At 50.7% G+C, this 7,719-nt stretch overlaps 1 pseudogene; it reads left to right on the plus strand.

Annotated features, from left to right (window-relative positions):
- Nucleotides 1-241: 241 nt before the first annotated feature.
- On the plus strand, nucleotides 242-3,464 carry LOC149984694 (uncharacterized; annotated as a pseudogene).
- Nucleotides 3,465-7,719: the final 4,255 nt, after the last annotated feature.

Consider the following 7,719-nt stretch of genomic DNA (forward strand, 5'->3'; position numbering starts at 1 on the left):
ATGATGACCTGACAGTGTTTGTTTCTCTGTGGTGTAGGACAGTAGTAGTGATGACCTTACAGTGTTTGTTTCTCTGTGGTGTAGGACAGTAGTAGTGATGACCTGGCAGTCCTGCTCCTTGGCTGGTTAATGGAGGAGCCTGTCCAACCCTCCGCTGTACAGTGCTGACTCCTGGCATCCCACTGCAGCCCTCACAGACACACAGGGGCCTGGCCCACAGGAGCAGCTAGATCACCACTCTATGACCTGCCCTCACACAGCAGAGGAGCCCAGATCAACCAGCCAGGCTTCCCCAGCCCTGCCTGCTGCACCCCTCCTCCCCGACCCACATAACAGCCTCCCACTGACAGCGGCACCGGCACAGACCAGCCACACCCCAGCTCCAACATCCACCAGCCCCCCCCCCCCAGAAGAAACACTGGCTGACATCGTCCTGTTGATGGACTCAAATGGGAAGTTTGTTCAGGAGAATAAACTTTTTCCTCGACAAAACGAGAAAGGTCTGGTGTCCAACAACGCAGAGTGCCATGGAGCTGCTTGATAAGGCCCATCTCGGGTCGCCAAGCCACATAATCATACATACCGGAAGCAACGACCTGCGTGCTCAGCAGGAGAGGGTGGCGACTTCAATACGGGGAGTGATTGAGAAGGCCTCTGCAACCTTCCCCAACTCAAGAATAGTGGTGTCAACCCTTCTACAGAGGAAGGACTTCCACCCTGCCACAATCCAAAAAATAAACACCAGCCTCTCCCGGGACTGTGCCCTGTGACCCAATGTACACCTGGCCCACCATCCCACCCTCGATCTGGACTGTGCCCTGCGACCCAATGTACACCTGGCCCACCATCCCACCCTCGATCTGGAATGTCTCTATGACCATGTTCACCTGTACAGGGAGACAGTCCCCATCCTTGCCAAGACTCTCAAGGACGTCTCTTTAAACCGCAGTCCGACCTCTCCACCCAGGAACAGCAGAGCAATCTCCACCCCGCCAAGATCACAGAGACAAAAATTAATCCATGCTTTTTTTACTTCTAGGTTAGACTACTGCAATGCTCTACTTTCCGGCTACCCGGATAAAGCACTAAATAAACTTTAGTTAGTGCTAAATACGGCTGCTAGAATCCTGACTAGAACCCAAAAATGTGATCATATTACTACAGTGCTAGCCTCCCTACACTGGCTTCCTGTTAAGGCAAGGGCTGTTTTCAAGGTTTTACTGCTAAGCTACAAAGCATTACATGGGCTTGCTCCTACCTACAGTGCCTTGCGAAAGTATTCGGCCACCTTGAACTTTGCGACCTTTTGCCACATTTCAGAATTCAAACATAAAGATATAAAACTGTATTTTTTTGTGAAGAATCAACAACAAGTGGGACACAATCATGAAGTTGAACGACATTTATTGGATATTTCAAACTTTTTTAACAAATCAAAAACTGAAAAATTGGGCGTGCAAAATTATTCAGCCCCCTTAAGTTAATACTTTGTAGCGCCACCTTTTGCTGCGATTACAGCTGTAAGTCGCTTGGGGTATGTCTCTATCAGTTTTGCACATCGAGAGACTGAAATGTTTTCCCATTCCTCCTTGCAAAACAGCTCGAGCTCAGTGAGGTTGGATGGGGAGCATTTGTGAACAGCAGTTTTCAGTTCTTTCCACAGATTCTCGATTGGATTCAGGTCTGGACTTTGACTTGGCCATTCTAACACCTGGATATGTTTATTTTTGAACCATTCCATTGTAGATTTTGCTTTATGTTTTGGATCATTGTCTTGTTGGAAGACAAATCTCCGTCCCAGTCTCAGGTCTTTTGCAGACTCCATCAGGTTTTCTTCCAGAATGGTCCTGTATTTGGCTCCATCCATCTTCCCATCAATTTTAACCATCTTCCCTGTCCCTGCTGAAGAAAAGCAGGCCCAAACCATGATGCTGCCACCACCATGTTTGACAGTGGGGATGGTGTGTTCAGGGTGATGAGCTGTGTTGCTTTTACGCCAAACATAACATTTTGCATTGTTGCCAAAAAGTTCAATTTTGGTTTCATCTGACCAGAGCACCTTCTTCCACATGTTTGGTGTGTCTCCCAGGTGGCTTGTGGCAAACTTTAAACAACACTTTTTATGAATATCTTTAAGAAATGGCTTTCTTCTTGCCACTCTTCCATAAAGGCCAGATTTGTGCAATATACGACTGATTGTTGTCCTATGGACAGAGTCTCCCACCTCAGCTGTAGATCTCTGCAGTTCATCCAGAGTGATCATGGGCCTCTTGGCTGCATCTCTGATCAGTCTTCTCCTTGTATGAGCTGAAAGTTTAGAGGGACGGCCAGGTCTTAGTAGATTTGCAGTGGTCTGATACTCCTTCCATTTCAATATTATCGCTTGCACAGTGCTCCTTGGGATGTTTAAAGCTTGGGAAATCTTTTTGTATCCAAATCCGGCTTTAAACTTCTTCACAACAGTATCTCGGACCTGCCTGGTGTGTTCCTTGTTCTTCATGATGCTCTCTGCGCTTTTAACGGACCTCTGAGACTATCACAGTGCAGGTGCATTTATACGGAGACTTGATTACACACAGGTGGATTGTATTTATCATCATTGGTCATTTAGGTCAACATTGGATCATTCAGAGATCCTCACTGAACTTCTGGAGAGAGTTTGCTGCACTGAAAGTAAAGGGGCTGAATAATTTTGCACGCCCAATTTTTCAGTTTTTGATTTGTTAAAAAAGTTTGAAATATCCAATAAATGTCGTTCCACTTCATGATTGTGTCCCACTTGTTGTTGATTCTTCACAAAAAAATATAGTTTTATATATTTATGTTTGAAGCCTGAAATGTAGCAAAAGGTCGCAAAGTTCAAGGGGGCCGAATACTTTCGCAAGGCACTGTATCTCTCTGATTTGGTCCTGCCGTACATACCTACACGTACGCTACGGTCACAAGACGCAGGCCTCCTAATTGTCCATAGAATTTCTAAGCAAACAGCTGGAGGCAGGGCATTCTCCTATAGAGCTCCATCTTTATGGAATGGTCTGCCTACTCAGGTGAGAGACGCAAACTTGTTCTCAACCTTTAAGTCTTTACTGAAGACTCATCTCTTCAGTGGGTCATATGATTGAGAAACTTCCTGAAAGAAATTGATGATGTTGATATTGTAGTACTACAGGAAACATGGTGCAGAGGTGATGTTACCACTGGCTGTCCACTAGGTTATAGGGAGATAATCATACCATCCACTAAATTAAAAGGAATCAAACAGGACAGAGACTCAGGGGGAATGCTAATATGGTATAAATCTGAACTAATTTATTCAATCAAATTAATCAAAACAGGATAATTCTTTATATGGTTAAAAATCAACAAGGAGGCTATCTTGACAGATAAACAAGTATTCCTCTGTGCCACATACATTGCCCCCTCAGAATCACCCTAGTTCAATGAAGAGAGTTTCTCCATTCTAGGAGGAAATTAGTCACTTTCAGGCCCAAGGCAAAGTGCTGGTCTGTGGAGACCTGAATTGTAGAACAGCAGAAGAACAAGACACTATTAACAGTCTGTTACGACTTCTACAAATGGTGCGGTGGGGGAGTCAAACGCAGAGAGCAGGTAATATCGTACGTGAATCTATTTATTCCAACGACAGCGGAGACATGGACATGCCAACACTAGGGCGTATGAAACCACCAGTCCAAAATACACAGGACTAAAACTGTCCGGAAAATAATGAGAATACACTTATACACCAACACCAAAATAACAGAGAACAAGCCAGCACAAATATCCAGCGGGCCTAGTGCCCTTAAATAAGCCTACAAACAAACATGAACTCAAAACAGGTGTACCCAATTGAACCCAATAAACAGAAACAAGATTCGTGACAGCACCACCCCCCAGCCTCGAGGACGACCCGGAGGACGAGGCGCGGGGCGATCCGGGTGGAGGCGGTTGAAATCCCTCAAGAGGGAAGGATCTAAAATGTCCCTACTCGGTACCCCAGCACCTCTCCTCTGGACCGTACCCCTCCCAGTCCACGAGGTACTGCAGGCCCCTCACCCGGCGTCTCGAGTCCAGAATAGCTCGTACTGTGTACGCCGGGGACCCCTCGATGTCCAGAGGGGGTGGAGGGACCTCCGGTACCTCACCGTCTTGTAGGGAACCAGCTACCACCGGCCTGAGGAGAGACACATGAAACGAGGGGTTAATGCGATAGTAAGAGGGAAGTTGCAATCTATAACACACCTCGTTTATCCTACTCAGGACTTTAAATGGCCCCACACACTGCGGCCCCAGCTTCCGGCAGGGCAGGCGGAGGGGCAGGTTTCGGGTCAAGAGCCAGACCCTGTCCCCTGGTGCGAACACCGGGGCCTCACTGCGGTGGCGGTCAGCGTTTCTCTTCTGCCGTTCACTGGCCTGCCTGAGAGAATCCTGGACTGCCCGCCAGGTCTCTCTAGAGCGCTGTACCCACTCCTCCACCGCAGGAGCTTTGGTCTGACTCTGATGCCATGGAGCCAGGACCGGCTGGTAGCCCTGTACAGGCGACATGTTCGTGGATGAATGACGAAGTGAGTTCTGGGCCAACTCTGCCCACGGGACGTACCTCGCCCATTCTCCTGGCCGGTCCTGGTAATACGACCTCAGAAACCTACCCACTTCCTGGTTTACTCTCTCCACCTGCCCATTACTTTCGGGGTGATAATCAGAGGTAAGGCTGACCGAGACCCCCAGACGCTCCATAAACGCCTTCCAAACCCGCGACGTGAACTGGGGACCCCGATCAGATACGATGCCCTCTGGAACCCCGTAGTGCCGGAAGACGTGGGTAAATAGAGCCTCTGCAGTCTGTAGGGCTGTAGGGAGACCAGGCAATGGGAGGAGACGGCAGGACTTCCATAACGACCAGAACGGTAGTGTTCCCCTGAGATGGGGGAAGATCAGTAAGGAAATCTACCGAGAGATGGGACCATGGCCGTTGTGGAACCGGGAGGGGTTGTAACTATAACACTAGGCAGATGCCTAGGAGCCTTTCTCTGAGCGCATACCGAACAGGAAGAGACATAGAGCTTCACATCCTTAGCTAAGGTGGGCCACCAGTATTTCCCCCTAAGACCCCGCACTGTCCTATCAATCCCCGGATGACCCAAAGACGGCAGTATGTGAGCCCACCGAATCAATTCATCACGGACACCAAGCGGCACGTACCTACGACCGGTCGGACACTGTGTAGGCGCAGGTTCAACCCTCAACGCCCGCTCGATGTCCGCGTCCACCTCCCATACCACCGGGGCCACCAGCCGAGAGGCTGGAAGGATGGGAGTGGGTTCGATGGACCGTTCCTCGGTGTCATAGAGACAGGGACAGCGCGTCGGCCTTAGTGTTAAGGGAACCTGGTCTATAAGAGATCGTAAATCTAAAGCGTGTAAAGAACATGGCCCACCTAGCCTGACGCGGATTCAGTCTCCTCGCTGCTCGAATATACTCCAGATTGCGGTGGTCAGTCCAGATAAGGAAAGGGTGTTTAGCCCCCTCTAGCCAGTGTCTCCACACCTTCAGGGACTTTACCATAGCTAGTAACTCCCGGTCCCCCACATCATAGTTCCGCTCCGCCGGACCCAGCTTCTTAGAAAAGAAAGCGCAGGGACGGAGCTTCGGTGGCGTGCCCGAGCTCTGAGACAGCACGGCTCCAACCCCAGCCTCGGACGCATCCACCTCCACTATGAATGCTAACGAAGGGTCCGGATGGGCCAACACGGGAGCTTCAGTGAACAGCGCCTTCAACTGGTTGAAGCTCCATCAGCCTCTGCCGACCACCGCAGACGCATCGGCCCCCCCTTCAGCAGTGAGGTAATGGGCGCCGCTACTTGGCAAAAACCCCGGATAAACCTCTGGTAGTAATTGGAAAACCCTAAAAACCGCTGCACCTCCTTTACTGTGGTCGGAGTCGGCCGATTACGCACGCCGTTAACGCGGTCACACTCCATCACCACCCCCGAGCTGGAAATGTGATAACCCAGGAAGGAAACGGCTTGTTTGGAGAACACACATTTCTCAGCCTTGACGTATAGGTCATGCTCCAGCATCCAGCAGTCGCCCAAGAACCTTGCGCACCAGGGAGACATGCGCGGCGTGTGTGGCAGAATAAATCAAGATGTCATCAATATAGACTACCACACCCTGCCCGTGCAAGTCCCTGAGAATCTCATCTACAAAGGATTGGATGACGACTGGAGCATTCTTCAACCCATACGGCATGACGAGGTACTCATAGTGGCCTGATGTGGTACTAAACGCTGTTTTCCACTCGTCTCCTCCCCGAATACGCACCAGATTATACGCGCTCCTGAGGTCCAGTTTTGTGAAGAAAAGCGCTCTGTGGAATGATTCCACCGCCGTAGCGATGAGAGGTAGCAGATAACTAAATCCCACTGTGATCGAATTGAGACCTTGATAATCAATGCACGGACGCTGACCTCCCTCCTTTTTCCTCACAAAAAAGAAACTCGAGGAGACGGGTGACATGGAGGGCCGTATGTACCCCTGTCTCAGAGCTTCCGTGACATATGTCTCCATAGCCAACGTCTCCTCCTGTGACAGTGGGTACACGTGACTCCGGGGAAGTGCAGCGTTCTCCTGGAGGTTTATCATGCAATCCCACCGTCGATGGGGTGGTAATTTGGTTGCTTTTTTCTGACTAAAAGCGATAGCCAAATCGGCATATTCTGGGGGAATGCGCACGGTGGAAACCTGGTCTGGACTCTCCACCATCGTGGCACCGATGGAAACTCCTATACACCTACCCGAACACTCGTCTGACCACCCCTGAAGAGCCCCCTGTTTCCAGGAAATGAGGGGATTGTGAATAGCCAGCCAGGGAACCCCCAACACCACTGGAAACCCAGGTGAATCAATAAGGTAGAAACTGATCTTCTCCCTATGATCCCCCTGCGTTACCATGTCCAGCTGAATCGTGGCCTCCCTGACCAGCCCTGACCCTAACGGTCGGCTATCTAAGGATTGCACGGGGACAGGTGGGTCTATCTGCACGGAATACCCAATTTACGGGCGATTCCGCGATCCATAAAACTCCCGGCTGCGCCTGAATCGACTAGCGCCTTATGCTGAAGAGAGGGAAAAAACGCAGGGAAAAAACATAAACAAAAACATGTGACCAACAGGGAGCTCTGGGTGAGTTTGGTGCCTACTCACCTGGGGTGGCCGAGAAGTGTTCCACCAGCCAGCTCAACTCCCAGAGGGACTCTTCCAGCACCGGTCCGAAGTGTGTCCTCTCCGGCCACAATAGGCGCAGGAGGAGCCTCCTCCTCCGGTCTCCCTAGATGCAGCTCCTCCCAACTCCATCGGAGTTGGAGCGGAAGGGCTGGAAGGTGGAATTGACAGGACCCCTTCTGAACGCCCGCGGGCAGCTAGCAGGTTGTCCAGTCGAATCGACATGTCTATCAGTTCATCAAGGGAGAGTGTTGTGTCCCGACAAGCTAGCTCCCGGCGGACGTCCTCCCGGAGACTGCAATGGTAATGGTCCATCAGGGCCCTGTCATTCCAACCAGCACCAGCAGCCAGGGTCCTGAACTCCAACGCGAAGTCCTGCGCACTCCTCGTCTCCTGTCTGAGGTGGAACAGTCACTCACCCGCCGCTTTTCCCTCTGGTGGGTGGTCGAACACAGCTCGAAAACGGCGGGTGAACTCCGGGTAGTGGTCCCGAGA

This window comes from Oncorhynchus mykiss, chromosome 3, assembly GCF_057628025.1.
Source record: "Oncorhynchus mykiss isolate SJ-2025 chromosome 3, ASM5762802v1, whole genome shotgun sequence".
In the NCBI taxonomy this organism is placed as follows: domain Eukaryota; kingdom Metazoa; phylum Chordata; class Actinopteri; order Salmoniformes; family Salmonidae; genus Oncorhynchus; species Oncorhynchus mykiss.